Source organism: Erithacus rubecula (assembly GCF_903797595.1).
Source record: "Erithacus rubecula genome assembly, chromosome: 1".
Taxonomy (NCBI): domain Eukaryota; kingdom Metazoa; phylum Chordata; class Aves; order Passeriformes; family Muscicapidae; genus Erithacus; species Erithacus rubecula.
The window spans coordinates 29092333-29109902 of record NC_136658.1 but is presented as its reverse complement, the minus strand read 5'-3'; the positions used below and the strand labels follow the sequence as shown (position 1 = coordinate 29109902).

At 43.6% G+C, this 17570-nt stretch overlaps 1 protein-coding gene across 10 annotated transcripts in view; it reads left to right on the top strand.

The window, feature by feature from the left end:
* Positions 1-17570, top strand: part of PAK1 (p21 (RAC1) activated kinase 1) — a 100830-nt gene that overhangs the window by 20132 nt on the left and 63128 nt on the right. Inside the window, exon 1 of one of the 10 annotated variants that reach the window (XM_079310578.1) lies at positions 5816-5874. The exons of 2 other annotated variants lie outside the window; for them this stretch is intronic. The gene's annotated coding sequence lies outside the window, so the exon portion shown is untranslated. Of the gene's footprint in view, positions 1-5815; positions 5875-6006; positions 6240-6381; positions 6609-16351; positions 16604-17570 lie in introns of those variants that run through there. 7 more of the 10 variants (XM_079310581.1, XM_079310577.1, XM_079310579.1 and 4 more) reach the window with 7 other exon arrangements.

The following is a 17570-nucleotide window of genomic DNA, read 5'->3' as shown; positions in this document are numbered from 1 at the left end:
GTGTCCTCCCATGCAACTGAGACTTTCTGCATAGAAAAATGAGCTGCTTTTGTTAAGTTTTGAGTAATAAATAACCTTGGATTAGTAGTCTCTGTCTGATGTCTCATTCAGACTGTCTCTTGCATTACCTAGCTATGTTTTTAAGCCCTGATACTGGAAGTGAAAACTCTCCAGAGGCATTCTTTAAAAAGTCAATAAAGAGAGGAAAAGCTAATTGATTTTTATTTTTTTAATAATTATTTTCTTTGTACGATAGCCCATTAAGCTTGGGGAGTCCCTAATGAAAGGTCAGTTTAGCACACTTTTATTTTTCCACACTTCTGGGGTCCCCCTGATACTATGCTTTCTTTTTTATCTCTCCCCACTTAGAGGTAAAAGAAAATTTTAAAAAAGTAGCATAGTTCAGAATAATTTGGACTGATTTAACTTTCAGTAGTGTTATTCTTGTTTTCCTAGTGATTCAACAGGAGTCATTGAGCCCAAGAAATGCATAAATCTATTTCTACCGTGTTCTTCCATGTTCTCGCAGAGGTGGATTTTTCTCATCATAGGTCCACAGTAAACCACAATAAAATGAATGGAAAAGTGATTCTGAGTGTCTGTTATAAAACCATTGTAACTCTGTAAGCTGAATCCTGGAAGGAAAAGCTATAATAGAAAACCCTGTCTGTTGGGAAACCCATTCTAGGTAGTAAATTTACATTTTAGGCAGTATTGAGGGTTTGGGTTTTTTTTAAAATATCTTTATATTGAGGAGAGAAAACTAAAGTAATGGTTCAGAGACAGAGCAGAGAACCAGTTCACACCTGAGGCCAGGACAGTCACCTAAACAGTTCTAAGAAGGCTGTGCCATGCAATATCACAGCCCAGGTCCTTGTACTGGTGGCTGAACAAGAGCCAGCAAGCATAGATTGTTCTGTGATTTCTGCAGGCATTTTGTCACTTGGGAGACAGGCTCTCATGTGCTTGAGATATTTGCCTGCCTGCTGTTACTATGCTATTTTCCACACTTCCTTCACTGGCAGCAATTCCTTCATGCTCCAAAGGCCCAAGTGAATGAGCAGTGTTTATGACCTCCCCCTTCCCTCCCCTCCCTCCCAGCAGTGCCCCTCTTGCTCTCCCTGGGTGCCTCGTTCTTTGTCTGCTGCTGCCTGTGTTTTGTAAAGCAGAGCTGCTGCTGTGATTCTTCACTCCAAGAGTGGTGAAGCACTAGAATGGGATGCCCAGAGAAGCAGTGGATGCCCCATCCCCTGGAAGTTTTTGAGGTTGGATGGGGCTCTGAGCAACCTGGTCTAGTGGAAGGTGTCCCTGCCCATGGCAGGGGAGTTGGGACAAAATGGTTTTTGAGGTCCCCTCCCACCCTAATCATTCGAGGATAATTTCCTGTGAAGATGGGACATGGATCCCTAAAAGAGTGTCTAGACTGTATTCACATCCTTGCCTTAGGTTGGTTGGTGTGAGGAAAGGGACTTTCAAAGCAAGGTGAATGACTAAATAAGGCTGGGAGGTAGAGACAAGGGGAAAGGAGAGGAAGTAGGAATGAGTAGATGTTTCTTGATACAACTGGAGAAGAATAGGGGCAGACAGGGATAGGAGTTTTTTAGACTGCAGGCAGAGGGCAGTTTGATGTCATGAACCCATAGCTAAGACTGCAGTTGGGAAATTGAAAGATTAAATTCTGAACCAGATTCCTGGTTTTGGAGTACATCAGGACTGTTTTTAATATCTGAAAACAAGCTCTTCTGTTATGGTACTCATCTCCACAGATTCTTGCACAATGTAGGATTTACATACAAATGGTCAGCCTGTGGTATGAATTCTTATAGCTCCAGTGACTGAACCAATGTGTATGAAGTTTATACCTCCACACACAAAAAAGAGCTTACAGCATTTAAATATGATTTTTACCTAAGATTACCAGTGCCTAGTAATATTTTTCCAAAAACCAAACTATTTAGATCACTGAGAGAACATACAAAACATAAGCCAAAGCTGGGATTCTGTACAGCTCCAAAGAAACAGCACAGGGTAGAACTTCCCCTTGCTTTTAAGCTTGAATTAGCAGCATGCCTCAAAACTCAGCTGTTAGCTGATGAATCAAAGACTGACCTCACTTTTAAGCCATTGCCCATCTGTATTTTATGACTTCCAGAGATATACAAGGCTTCCAGAATCAAACAGTCATTGTGGCTTCCCTAGTATTCCCCGACTTGCTGACTGCTCACCAAAGCACAGAGTGCTCTTAGCTGTCTCTGTGCAATTTCCTGGCTAAAGGAGATCTGGAATGTAAAAGTGTATTCATCACCAGAGGTTTTGCAGGATTCCAGGACTTCAATGAAGCGGGAAGAGATTATTTAAAATTGGAATGGCATGAAGGTTCCTCTGAGTTTTCAACCAATTTACAGGGTAACTTAACTAACAAGTAAGTAACCCATAAGAAGAGGCAGAATTATTTGGGATTTAAGCATAAATAAAAAAAAAATAAAAATGCACCAAGTTGTAACTACTGTTATAACTGTACCAGACAGATCCTGACCCTTTACTGTGAGCTTCTCAGTATATAAATGGAGGACTCAGTGGCAAGTGGGAATGTGTACAGAATGATGCCTTAACCATTTATCAGGAGCGAAACAACTGCATATCATCAAACACTGAGAAATGTTTTTGCATAAGCTGGATTTTTAGCTTCAGTGCTAAGATCAAAAACACTGTAACTCAGAGACAACTTTGCTAAGATGGTGACCCTGGCTCTTATTCCTGTATTGGAACTCATTCTGGGCAGAGAAACCAGAGCAAACCTTTTTCCAGGATGGTAGGAGGTGCATGTCCATGTTGAATATGCATCAGAGGTAAAGTGCTATCTGTATACATTTTGGAAATGATTTTAACTTCTGCTGTGATAGGTATTACATATCATCTAACATCAGGATATGTAAGATAGGAACCAGATGCTGCTCTGTCCTAGTCAGGTGTTCTGGCCTTTTTTTTTTTTTATATTTATTTTTACTTTGCTTTTCTGGCACTAAAACTTACTGAGGAAATGAAAGATTGTTGCTGGCATGCTTTTGTGTGTTTGTTTAGCAAAAACATTTATGCATCATAGATTTGTACCCAGAAACACATTCCTCACTGCTTTAGTGTACTGTATTATCTGGACAAAAGGAAAAGGAAATAGTTGTGATTTGAAAGTGTTTTACATACATTTTCCAAAGCTGTAAAAACTTATATGATATGTAGGACAGTGATAAATCATAGCCTGTCTTCTTCTTCACTTCACACCACTATAATAACATTACTCTACTGGACTGAGTTCTGATTTACTGTGTGAGAAACCTCCAAGGAGTTGTGTGCTGACCCACCATCACCTTCAGTTTTGCTTGCTGGTGCTTGCTGTTTCTGAATCTTCATAGTCAGGTATTTGGCTGAGGAACTTTGTAATTGTGTGTTGTATAACTATAGGACTCCATTTTCCTTTTTGTCTTTTTCCTTTCCCTGCTACTAAGACCTAGAGACCTGTAATTAGTTTTCAAATCATTCATGAACTCTGGTTTCTTCCATGTAGGCTGAGTCCAATTTGTTTCTGTTTGCTTGAGCAGATTAAATGATTGAACAGGTTAATGCAGGTGACTGAGTGGGCACATCCTAACAAGTTACAGTCCCTCAGCTAAGCTTCAGCTCCTGTGATTTCACATGCTCTTGTGTTTCTCCTGCATCATGTCAGACAAGGTATTTGGGGATCTTATCTGGCTAAAAACACCTAGAAAAACTTTTAGGTGGACCAGTTCTTTGATCCCTTCCATTACATAGCTGCACAAAGAGCTGTGTTGGCACAGTGCAAGGAGTAGCTGAGGAACAGAGAGGCACAGCAGAGTAAGAACTATTGATACTGGTGCTGCTGACAAAGAAGAAATCATCAGGCTGTGCCCTACGGCAGCTGTACTGCTTGTTCTGCTGTGTGTCTGAAGGGGAGGAAAATGCAGTTCTTATGTGATCACTGTAAAATTGATAATTCAGCAGAGTTGGTCTTTGAGGCTAGGATCTGGTGCCAGGCTTCTTCCCACAGAACACAGGAGACCCCTCTGAGGTGTAAGAAATCCCCTTTTCCCTCCATGTTGGAAAAGGGCCATCTGACTTTAACCTGGGCACAAGCTAAGATGGACCCTTTCCCTCAAAACCCCTGAACACTTAGCTCTGAGTGCCTAGAAATGCAAATAAAATTATTTACATTTCCCTCATTCCTTTCTCAAGTACCAAATTCTGGTTTGCAGTGGTAGCTTTCTATCCTATTCTTATTCTGTTCATGGGCATCTTCCTCCTTTCATTTAGGAGCTCCCTCTAAAACATCCAGCAATAGTTTCAGACAAAGGAGCCTTGAACTTTGGGTAAATTCAGAAAACTCTTAAGTATTGTAATTCCTGGGTATCTCATTAGAATTGCACATTACTACAGAGTAGGAAAATAGCAAAATGTAAGGGTTCTTAAAATTTTGGTGAGATCCCTTGGCAGCAAATATACAAAGGTTTAATTGAAAGAATTTCTGAACTGAGTTAACCTGTGTATTGATTGTCCCCTCTCAAAAAAGTTGTCTTTTCTCAAGGCTGAACATGCCCAGCTCCCTCAGCCTTTCCTCATGAGAGAGATGCTCCTGTCCCCTCATCATATGTGTAGCTCTTTGGGCAAACACTGTAGTTACACAACCCACTGCAGGAGCTCCATGTCTCTCTTGGACTGAGGAGTCAGCACTGGTCACAGCACTGCAGCTGGACCTCAGCAGGGCTCAGTAGAGTGCAGTACACCAGCTGTGGATGGACCAGGCCTTGGGTCAACCACTGCAATTACCCGAGTTATACACTCTCCTTGGTTGAATGAACGTATTTGGTAAAACATCTTGTCAAACAGGCATGTTTATGGAGTATTTTGGGCTGTTCTCTTGCCTGGCTTCAAAATTGATTTTTTAAAATTGTCAGGGTGAAGCCACATTTCTGAAAAGGCTTTGGGATTTCAAGCATGGTACAAAAGGAATTCACTCTTCAGCTCTCAGTTCAGGGTCAAAGGGTAACTCTTGGGTTTTAACTCCAGCTTTGATGGAGCCCCCTTTAAGGATCCAGCATTTAAGCTGAGCTGCATGGTTTTTACGTCAGTTCCTCCCCCCAGAAATAATACTGTAAGCTCCCATGTATCTCTGGGATTCTTGACACAGTCTGATCCCCTCTTTGAAGTGATGTGACTGATACATATTACTCTGAACTACACAAAAACCTCTATGCTACAACCAGACTACGGCCAGACGGTGCTTGAGGGAGCTCATGCAATCTGCCTGCGTGCGTGGATTTGAATCCAATGTTAAATGTATCCGACAGAGGGAAGTGCTTCGAAGTGTGCAATTCCACAGCAGGTTCAGCTGACTGAAATCAGCTCTGTGGCATTGCCACTTTCCCTATCAGTCCCAGACTCGAATTCTCGCTTCCTCCATTTGTTTACTTTTGCGATGTTAATTTTCTGCTGGTTTAGCTCCCGAACAAATTTATCACGGGAACTGATAAATGTTGGTACAAGGGGGAAGGGCGAGACTGTGGCAGCGCTGTCTTGATCTGTCGTGTGTCGGGGCATGCTGTCTCTCTGTAAAGCTTGTCTCCCTTTTGTGCTGCACTTCAACATTTCACCTTCGTACCTCCAGAGAGCACGTCCCAAGAGCACCTCAGCACGCCCGTGCTCTCTCCTCGAGAGCCGTGCGCTCCAGTGCAAACCCCTCCTCTTTTTCTCTCCAGGCACAGCACAAGCGCTGAGCCGAAAACTCCTGTTAACTAGGGTGACAAGTTTCCAGCAAGCTTTGGATCACGGGGAGAGGGAACACCCGGATCCCGGCAATATAAGGTATAGACGCCTGTGCTTGTGCAACACAGCAGCAGGGCAGAGCCCATTTTATTCTTGCCTTTTTTGGATCTGCACGCACACAGCGCTCGGCACAATGGAGCCGGCTCGGCGATAGCGCAGCGCGACACGAGCAGCAGGAATAAAGCCGCCGCAGCGCCGCTCGCCAAGGGTGCGACTGCCGATCCACTCCAGCTCGGCCGATGGCGTGATCGCCGGAGCCTCCTGCGTCCCGGGCAGGCCAGCGCCGCTCCCGCCCTCTGCCCTGCGGAGCTGCGGGGCTCCGGGAGCCGCCTGCGGCCGCAGCGCAGCCCGAGGCAGCGCCGAGCCGCTCCCCGCTCCGGGGGCCCGACCTGCGCGCCGGGAAGGTACCACCCCTCCCAAAAAAACTTTGCACCGCGGGCCACTGCGCTGCGATGCCGCGCCCCGGCCGCCGCCGAGCGCAGCGGGAAGGACCTACCCCTTACCCCCCAACCCTTACCCCGTATCCTTACCCCTCCCGCCCCGCTCCCCGCCCCGCCGGCCCGGCTGCCCACCTTGGCCAATGGCCGCGGCAAGGCGGGCAGGAGCGGGGGGCGGCGCCGGCCGACGATAGGGGCGGTGTGGGCTGCGGGGCCGGGCGGGGAGAGCCGGGCAGCACCTTGCGGCGGGCGGAAGGTGAGTCCTGCCGCGCCGGGGAAGGGGATTTCCTCGCTTCTTTTGCAGCCGGGAAGTTTGCGCAGGGCTTGAGCGGACGGGTGCGTTCTTCTTCAGCCCTTCTCTTCCTCGCTTCTTTTGAAATTTTCTTTTAGAGAGGGTACTGAGCCTGCCTTCTCTCTCCTGACTTCCTCCTCCTGTCTCCCCGCTCCTGCCTCCCCGGCTCATTCATTTAACAAAGGGAGTTGGTCTCAGCCCCCGGGGGCTTTGGGAGCGGGGAGCCCTTCGGGGCCGCACGCCTGGGATCCGGCGCTGAGGTTGGGCTGGAATCGGGGCTCAGCCCACAGTTCTCGCCTGGCTTCGGCTGGAGGGCGGGCGCTTTGGGCGAACACAAAGAATTGAGGAGCTGGACCCATGCTGAGCGATGGGGTGATGAAGCCTCGGGCTTTGTGTGGCTAGTGAAGGAGGGATGGAGAGGTAGGAGCTCGTGTGTTAACCCCTCCGCCCGCGTGTGTGTACGAAACCGTGGCTTTTTTTGCTACTAAAGTACTTAAAAGCAAAGCTGAACTTTGGGATCGCGGCATAATTCAGATTGGAGAGAACGTCAGGTGGTCTCCAATCAAGCCTCCTTCAAAGCAGGGGCTTCTGCCTGGGAGTGGGGGTAGCAGGGAAGGGACATCGGAGATGGGTGGCACCTCTGGCCACTCTTGAATTCACCTGGGAGCTCGAAGGAGAAGGCAGCACCAGCAGGACGAGACTTCAGGGGCAGTAGCGTCTCTGTCTGATGCTGTGCAGCGAAATGCCCCAACCCACAGCTCTCCCATGCCGGCAATCCCTGGTCTTGCTGCTTTTGTTATTCGGGGGGCTTAAAATTCATGCTTGTTGGGAATAGCTGGCTCCATCCGTATGTGTGTCACGGTGCATCTGCTCCTGCTGAGCATTACTTGATTCTTATTCCGACATTGCCTCCAGGAGTTTTTTCTTCAGGAGCAAGATTTATAAATAGGTGTCAAAACCTAGCTCCTGCTTGGGACTGGCTGTAAGGCGTGTACTTTAGGTGGTAATTATGTGTGAGATATCTGTATGTGTGTAAGAGCAGCCATAAAAGCTGTTCAGTTAGCCAAGCTTTTCCTTTTCAAAGTGAAAGCAGGTATTGTAGCTGGGTGAAATGGCTGTGTCGGGCACAGACGGAAGAATGCTTGTTTTCCTTGCTCGCAATTACTCTTTGCCCGCTGCCTTATGGATGCCTTTCACTGAACCGCCTCCCCCTTCTCCATTCCTGGAGTTTCCCGGTGCTGCACACGTTACCTGGCCAAGCAGGGAGCATCTTCCTGTTGCTGCTCCACTATCTCCCAAGTGTGGGTGTGCTGATCTTGCTCTCAGCTTTATAGGGTAAGGCTGGAAAAACTCCTCCTTGTGGAACGGTTTGCTTGTATCCACTGGGTGCTTGGAGATTGCTTTTCCCTGTGCATTTTTTTGTGGGTAAGTCAGAGAAGCGAAGCTCATCTCTGCACAGAGAGCAGAAGGTATGGTGGGAATTTGAAAATGTCTAAATACTTATTCTGTTTAACTCTGGATTGCCTGTCTTGTGCTACAGAATAGAATTTGTTCTCAGCTGTACTGTATAACAAAATTGGAGTCTTAAGACTGGACAATAAAGCAGTTGGTGATTTTTTTAGCCTTTTTTGAGTCCTATGGGGAAGGACCTGCATCTTTAAATGGGGTGATATAATCATTCTTTGATTTGGAAATGAAAGCCAAAAATAAATTTGAAGAGGAAAATGCTCTTGTAGCATGACAGCAAGAATGCTTTTACTGGTTTTTGACAAATACTGTGTGCTCTGGATGTTGCTCAGAAAAAAAAAGAATAGGGAAAAGTGATGCTTTTAATTCATGGTTTTCTGTGCATCATGGGAATATTGGAAGAAATATGTGACAAGTCCAATATAACTGCCACAAGTGAAAATATACTGCTTGTTTATAGTGTTTTTGACTGCCTTGCTTGCAGTGGATTGAAAATTGATACTAGCTCTCTTTGCTTGAGAAGTCAAAGAACTCTTTTATTATCCTTTTCCAGGTCTCTGAAGGGAGACCTTTTCTCTCAGTTTCGATTCCAATCATGAATTTCACCAGTTTGCTGACAAGTGTTTTGTCTTTTTATAAATGTCATCTGCAGTATGTCTTCTTTCCTTCTTTTTCCCTTTTATGCACCTGTCTCACTTCCTTGGTGTGGGAAGTTTTGTAATTTCAAAAGCTTGTTGCTATGGTCCAATTTCCTTATATGCTTAAGAGAGTACAGAACAACCTAGAGCTGAAATAAACTTTTCTCAGTTGAAAAATACAGAAATTTTGCAGAGCTCCACCCTCAAAGTGTTCTGGTTTTACAGTTCATCCTGTCAGCAGCAGATAACAGAAGCAAATAGACTTTGTAAAGGAACTGACCAGTCTTGGTGAGGATGTGCAAGACACAACGGAAACCAGACAACTAGAAATCAGACATTTCTTAGAAGCATGGTCAGCCATTAGCCCTCTGACAGGTACAAGAATGCCTACTGTTGGCTTTTTACCTGTAGGGAAGTGAAAATAATACTGTGTGCCAGAACTGTATTGTGTCAAAGAGTGTTTTTTCTATACTTGGCTATGAACTGAACTAATTTTCTCAGCCTGATGTCCTGGCTTGTATAGGAATTGGGGACAATGTCAGCATGTTCTGAGGGCTTGCTCTTATGGAGAAAATTGTACAGTGTGTGACTGTTCTTATGCACTTTCACAGCTCTCACATGGGAGGAGCTGCTTTGCACTCCCATTCCCAGAGATGGGAATGGCTGAGTCCATTCCCCTTGGTGGCAGCAGAACTGGGACTGTCAGCCAGTGCTCACTGATGTAGCCCAGAAGTCAGTGGTCAGTTTTTCCCATCTGAGGTTAAGGCACATGATGCTCTTTGAGAATGAATAGGTTAAAAGTACCTGATGCTGCTTGTACCAATCAGGTTTTTTACACAAACTAAAGTTCAGGTTTGAAATTCCTGCACTTGGGTGCAGCTGGGCACACCATATGCAGATGTGGATTTGTGGCTTTCAGGAGTAATGCTCAGTGCTGCAGTGGTGGTGACTGCTCCTGGCTTTGTGCAGGAGAGGGAGCTGACTTTTGTCCTATCCAACCTCAGGCACATCCTCAGAGCTGAGGATGTCTTTGGGTCCTTCCATAGTCTGTCTTCTTTTTGGCACATGACACTGGGGTGCATGTCACAATTTCAGGGCCCTTCAGGATCCATTTGATGAAAACAGGGATGCTCCAAGCTCAAAACATGGTTGCTCTGAGATGAACATGCCTCCCCAGTCTCCCAGTATGGTTTGCAAAGATATCCTTTCAGGATGTTTCTTGTGTCATTCTCCTGTAGGTATTTTTAAAATAGGTCAGAGAGTTGCACTCTAAAGATGCTGATTATTCTGCAGTCCCCTGGTCTCCTCTGTCTCCCCTTTATTGTTTTGTATATTGGAGCAGCTGAGAGAAGTTTTACTTGCTCCTCTCACTGGGGGGATGCAGGCAGCATTGCTAACAAATCCATCAGCAAAAACACTGTTGTAGCGTGGCTTTCACCCTTTCTCTTCATTTTAGCATCTTTTTGTTGGGATGGGGAAAAGAAAACAACAACAACAACAACAAAAGAAGCCATCTGAGAAGTGGATTTCCAGGGGAATTTGAAGAAAGTCCAAGTATTGAGTTCTGGTTTGTGTACTAATACACTTTTTCAGGCTGGCAATCCAAGTGTTCCGGCTTCCACTCACACACTGTCAATCTCCTGTGTGTAGTCTGAGACGCAGGTTAAACAGTAACTCCTCTCCACAGTTTCTTTCCTTCTTGCAGTCTGTTCTCTTTAGACCTGCCATATAGCTAGTTTGTTTTACTCTTAAGCTGATATAACTGCCTTCAGGCCATTCTGTTTCTTACTTCCTGTCAAAAGTCAGAAGTGGTGCTCAATCAGGCAACCTTATATCATCTTAGGTTTAAAGAAGGGAAAAGGGTGACTGGTGTAGAAAAAAAAAAGTCCTAGTTTGTGAAAACGGGGCTGAATCAGAAGACTGCAGAAGTAGTAACCAAATGTACTTCCTGGAAAGAAATAATTTCTACCAAAGTAGCCCTTTGTGATCCCAACTACTGTGTGAGAGACAGTGCACAAGATATATTGTGACTGCCTTGAACCATATGAGGTCTAGCTGCAGACAGTTCCTGGATCTCGGTGGGTCTTTAGCTGTGGGACTGTGAGGCAGTCAAGTGGGGAGTATGTGCTGCAGGCAGGTGGGGCACAAAGACCTGTGTCATGCCTTTTTCCCTTCTTTTTCTATGAAGTCTGTCCACCTGTAATCTAAAAGGGAAATGGGGGAGGAAAATAGTTGCTATTCAAATTGTGTCTGTCTTCCAAGTTTACCTTAAGGCTTTGTTTCCTGCCCTTGTGAACCTGCTGTGGGTAGTTACAGTGTCTGTCCATAGTTTACTGCTGATGGCATTTGATGACTTTCCAGGTGGCAGCATAGAGAAAGAAACTCAAATACAAAGGTTAGGACATGTTTTGAAAACCTGGCTTGCTAGGGTCACAGCAGTGCTTTGAGTTACTTTCTCTAAGCATCAGTGGGGCTGTGAACTATCACCTTTCTTAATGACACACAAGTATTTTAGATTGTGTTTCCCTTACAAGGCAAAATCCATTTCTCAGGGCTGATGTTCTATTCATTAAGTAAGAGCTGGAGTGAGAAATATTTTTATTTAAACCAGCGGCTTGTGGGGCTTTCTTTTTTTTTTTTTTTTTTTTGGCTTTTGCATTTGGTGTAATGCAAAATACCTTGTCACTTATTTAGCATAAAGAAATTAGATAGATTTTTATTTGTACCTACATATTCCCAAATGCACATTCTCTGCTGATCCTAGAATAAGAGTGGCTTGGCCTCTTAACCCAGTCTCTTCTGTGGAAAGAGTAGAGAAGTGATTCCTTTTGTAAAACTTGTATTTAATTTCTCCAGTTATCTGTCAGTAAACATTATGTAGTTTTGCCAACAAGTTCAGCTTGAAAGCATTGTGCCAGGATGATTCTATGATTTGCCTTTAGTAGGTATTTCAAGAATGTCTTATTTCAATCATGCTTTGAGAGGTTAGAAGTCACAGCTGAGTGTGGAATTCGTGTATTTTCAGAGTTCAGTGGTATAGCAAAAGCTGATTTCCTTCAGCAGCAGAGGGGAAGGATATTCCAACCCCTTTTTCCCAATTCTCTGCATGCTACTGAAGCTGTTAGATTCATTCAGCTCAAGGCCTTGTGCTTTCCTGTGTGAGGTATTTGGGGCTGTTATGGAGCTCTCTAATGCTGGCATGTGTCAAGGTAGAGGAGGGAAAAAATGAGACCAGGCTCATAATGTATCCTCTGCTTTTCTTGCTTATTAAACTGGTCACCTGAGCCTGAACTCCAGTGTCCCTTCACAAGAGAAGGTAGATTTGTCAGGTAACAGCTGCAAAGACCAGGGAGTGCAAAGTGGGATTAGCAGCAAAGGGACACATCAGGATTCAAAATGCAATATTGATTAGCTCATTAAAATGAATAAGACACTCAATTATGGAAGACCCATTACATTTTGCAGTTCTTCTGGAAACTGAACAATTTATATGTCCTTATCCTTTCAGAAATACCTCACACAAGACAAATTTTAATGTAATTTTCTGCTGCAAACCACAGAATGTGTTAACTTTTAATAGAGCACAAGTATGTCAGTGTTTTATTTGTTTTTGGTAGAACATTGTTTTTAATAGATTGGAAGATGTAGGCGTAGTAATGAAAGTTTCTTTTATTGAGAGTGATCTAAATTAGCATATAATTGACTAGTGTTGTTTTAGGTAGGGTCAAAAACTAAATGGCAAATATTCACATACTAGCCAGCATTAGCAAATCAGTCAAATCTGTCTCAAAACACAGCACACAGAGGGAAAAACCCTTTGATTCAAGCTCAGGCACTCAAGGAGCAAGTATGTGAAAGGGCATGTTGTTCCTAAAAGGGAAAAGAGTCAATTTTTCCCCAATTCTTCAGAAATATGTATACTGCCTCCCTAGCACATAAATGCAATTTTTACAGCTACAAATCTGTTTGCCTTATGGAACATTAAATGGCTTAGAACTGGATTTCCAGTGTGAATTTCTATGCTTTATGAAGTTTTGTGCTTGTTTGGTGTTGTTTTTTGTTTGTTTGTTTGTTTGTTTGTTTGTTTTTACAGTATCTTTAATAAAGGCTTTGCTTGAGAGGGTTTGAGCCATCTGACTCAGGGCAGTTCTTGCTGAAATGAGAAATTGCTCTAGGAATACTCAGTTTCTATGCAAAAGAGAGGCTGGAGGAAGATAAAGTCGTAGAACTAAGATCCTGTAATGATTGCTAAGTGGATGGCACTTCTCATGAATGTGGTCATTGTTACTTCTTTTTTCTCCAGATGTTAGATTGAATTTTTTTGCCACAGGAGAGCTAATTTTCCTGTTTAACCACAAAATCTTAAGTTCCCATTCCTATTTTACTCTGCCATTGTGCTTATCTTCAGTCCCACTTTGGAATAACGTGTGTTCACTTTCACTGTTGCTTCTCTGGTCTCAAGATCACAGCACATCACAGGTAATAACAAAAAAGCTTTTGGGAGCTGAACTCAAAGGAGAGACCCAGAAAAGAAATGATGATGCCACCACATAGTCCTTCAAAACCACCCCCTTTCTGATAATCAAAGTCATTGGTAAGGTTCTTTGGTAAAATGTATGCTGTTGTGGGTGTGTGTTAAGGTGCTTGATACTTTCTGTTCAACTCCAAGATTCTGGAGATGTAAAAGCTATGCAAAAATATGTGTCATATAAAAGAGACTTCTCCCACTCCTGTCCTCCTATCTGTAGAGAGAAATGACAGAATTTGATCCAAATGTGCCTGGAAGACTTAAATAAATAGATTCAAGCACACAGAGGCTTTGGTTTGAGCCTCCAGTTCCTAATTTTGGGTGAGGAAGTGATGGTATCTACTACCTCTTAACAGTGAGGTACTAGCATTATAACTTAATTCTCCAAAATCACTGAAATCTTCACTGGGTAGCCTTACACACAGCCAGAGAAGTTGTGAGGGAAGGAAGGAGAGAAAACTGCAGCACCAGCAACAAGTATTGTCTCACAGTTATCTTGATCTAATATAAAAATCTGCATTTTAATTTCTGGCTCATCAAATTTCTTTTTGTTGCATCAGCCTATAAGTCTTGGTAATAAGGTGTCTGGGAGAAATTGCAGTCTCTTACATTTGTGTGTGCTATAAATTCTTCCATGTAATTTTGACTCCCTTGGTAATAGAGAGAATGAGAAAAAAGGCTGCACCATATTCACAGAAATCAGCAGGAGTGTCATCCACTGCCAGGCCACTGCCAAAAGACTCTGAAAAAGTGAGACTGGAAGTACTTTTCCAGACCTGCTTTAATTCCTTTGCATATGTTCCTAAACCAGATTTAAAAGAGTATGAATAAAATTAAACTGACATTTTATCTGGAGCTGTAACCTCCAGTGTCAGACTTGTGTCTCTTGCCATTTCTAGAAGTTCTGACAACAATATTGAACTTGCAGTGTGTATGGGGGAACTAGCTTTGGTATTCTTCCTGTTTGGTTTCTTTTCTCTGCTTCCATTCCTTGATAATATCTCTTAAAGCATTGTTTGTTAGTTTGGTTTGTTGGTTTTCCTTTTGCCTTTCTACAGATACCTTGTTCATGTCCTGCCTATCTTGCTTTCCCTGGCCACTCCTAAGACTGATGAGAAACAGATTCCTCATACTTCTGTGATCCTGAAGATACTGGGCAAGCACAGATGAGCAGCAGGGAGGTAAAATGTTTTGTCCTCCACCCCAGTAAGAAACATCTTCTTTTGGGCTTGGTAGGAGGATGAAGACTGAATAGGGGAAGAAACCCATTATCTTCCTCTATCAAGCAGGTAGTTTTGGTGATGAGATATGTGGAAACACTTAAATCTTTAGATTTCATTAGAAAGGCTGAGGGGGTAAGGGTAGGGCTGGAAATGACAAAAGCAGGACATGATTCAAGAAGAGAAAGCAAACAACTCAAGATTCCTTCAGGGCTCTCCTGCAAGACAGAAAATAGGCAACAGTGTATTCCTCTGTGTAGGCTGTCTTTAGATGGAGGCAGACGGTCACAGGCGCTGTTTGGATTCCAGCTTCAATAAAGGCACATCCTTCCGTTAGAGGAGGCAAAACAGTGTCACTTGCTAGAATTCAAAATCCTTCTCTAAATGCCTCAGTGACTTGTCATCAAGTGACTCACTGCACTGTCATAGCAGGGCTTCTGGCTTTCACATCAAAGTTATGCTTGCTGGAACAGTGTCCTGCCAGCTCATACCAACAGTCCCCCCTCCCAAGCTTGTTTCCAATTTACTCAGTGAAGAGGGGATTTGGGGGTGTCAGGGCAGGAGAAGGCTGCAAGGGCAGATCAGAAATCATACTACCTTGTGGACTTCAGAATGCCTGCTTTTCATTTGTTTAGTGTGTCTCTGAAACAAGTCCTTGACTTGCAGAAGAAAAACACTCAGCAGCAATGAGCTGTAAAAAATTGTAAGAATTTAGTCATTTACTTTGTCCAACCAAAAATGTCTTTTCATGCAGGTAAAGGCTTTTTTTAAAATTGCTACTTTAGAAAAATGCTAATGTCAAAATGCTCTCAGCTTGATTTCCTTTATCTCTTGCAGTTCATTAGATGATGATCAGGATTTTTTTTTTTTTTTGTTTAATTCACATAATCAATTTTATTCTAGGTGACCTTTGTGTTTTTTAAGAGCCAATTCTTTCTAACACTAGGTACGTCCTGCAGGAGTCCTTCCTGTCTTCTGATCCAATACTTATTCATCCTGGGACCTAGTCCAAATGCCACCAACAGTGTTTGTGTGGGCTTTTTTTGTTTGTTTCAAAAACATTTCATCACATGATGACATATGGCAGTATTAAATGTGTAAAAGTGCAGTTGAGGATGTAATGGTCATGAAGATGAAAAGAATCTCACCCAAGCAGCAAGTGGCTTTTCTGCTTTTTACATCATACCTGCTTTAAATTTAGTATTACAGTGGATGCTTTGTGTTTCTGATGATGTTGCTTTTTGAATCCCACCCTGTTATTTTGGCTCAGTATGGAGGAGCAGTGACTTCAGCAAGGTGATCTCATCCAGTGTGTGGTGTAGCTGTGTTTGTTTCTGAAGGCTTGAGATCCTGTTCCATCTGCACTTCCTCTAGCTGTAGGTAAATAATCTGAAATCCAAGATGATGAGCATGCCTGATCCCTGTGCTCTGAATCTCCTTTCTCATGAATTCATGTGCCTTTCTCATGAATTTGTGTGCCTCCCTTCTGTGTTGGTGCTCTTGTGAGTGTTGTTGTTTTTTTTTTTTTTTGCTGGGATATGAATAGGGTGAGCAGAGAAAGGGTTCTCTATAAAGCACAACCTATGCTAGTTTCAGCATAAAAACTCCCTCTGTGAGAGCTCTAAATTCCTAATGAATTAACTACAAATTTTGGAGGAGAGTGTGGTTGACTTAAGATCCTTCTCAACTAGCATATGAGAAGTTTGTGTTTTGCTTTTTTTCTCAACACCAGCTCACACTGCCCTCCTCCCCCAAACTACAAAGCAAGGATGTGGCCGTTGGCAGCTGTTTTCCTTTTGATGTGGTCAACTCAAAATTAACATTAAAAGTATAATTCTGAACTTGCATTTTCTTGGAGGCTGAGTGCATGATGAAAAGACAGGAGGGATCTCTCTCCACCTGCTGGGAGTGGGCTCTTCACTTGAGTTTCTTAGGAGCTGAGATTGGAGGATGAAGCTTGACACAGCTGAGCTCATCGTGGCACACAGCCATCCAAAGGCAAGGGTGATTTTCCCTTTCAGCACTTGGCTGTGAGCTGACCTGGCAGGAAACTTTGCAAAGCAGTGTGAGTGACTGTAGCTGTGGTGTAGTATTAAAGATCACTGAGCTGCCTGCAGCTCTGAGAGCTGGAAGTAAGGTCTGTAAGACGTAGGGTGAGATTTAGCAGCTCCTCAGAACTGACTCAAGTAAGTGCCTTTACTCTGTTATTGTGATACCTGCTGTATACAGCTTTTTATTTTGCTTATTTTGTTCCTATATCCCTATGTACCCAAGCTCTCTGAACTTCTAGCACCTGCCCAGTCAGCTCCTGTGGGACCTGCTTATGCTGCAGAGCTGAAAGTCTTTAGTGCAGAATGGATTTTATAGAATCATAGAATCATTTGGGTTGGAATGATCTTAAAGATCATCTAGTTTCAACCCACCTGCCATAGGCAAAGAACCTTCTACTAGAGCAGGTTACTCAAAACCCCATCCAGCCTGGTCTTGAACAGTTCCAGGGATAGAGCATCCACAGCTTCTCTGGGCAACCTGTGCCAGTGCCTCACTACATTTATAGTAAAGAATTTCTTCCTAATATCAAACCTAAACCTACCCTCCTTCAGCTTAAGACCACCCTCCCACCCTTGTCTTGTCACTCCATGCCCTTGTCAAAAGTCCCTCTCCAACCTTCTTGTAACCCCCTCTAGGCACTGGAAGGGGCTTTAAGGTGTGCCTGGAGCCTTCTCCAGGCTGAACAGCCTCAACTTTCTCAGCCTTTTGATTTTGACTCTTCTGGCTGGTTCTCTGTCTTCAATAAACATCTTTGTAGGAAAGACCCTGAAAAAATCATCACAACTGGATCATGTATTTCTCCTCACCCCATTGTTCTGTTGCTCTGAATCCTGCTTTGGTTCCATATGGAGGAATAATTCTTGCAATCCCTGCCATGCTGTAGGGACTTCCATGCTTTGCTTAGTGGGTTCATTTGTTAGTTAGCAGAATTGGCTAACTAACAAATTAGTTGTTGGTTTGCTCTGTTAGCAGGACACTTTTGGAATTTGCCCATCACCTATCTGGATAATAATGTCTTGTGTTGTGCAACTGTTTTATGTATTCTTGATAAGTTTTTCAGAATTGAAAGAATAAGCTGGGCCCAAACTTCTGGTTTTCAGC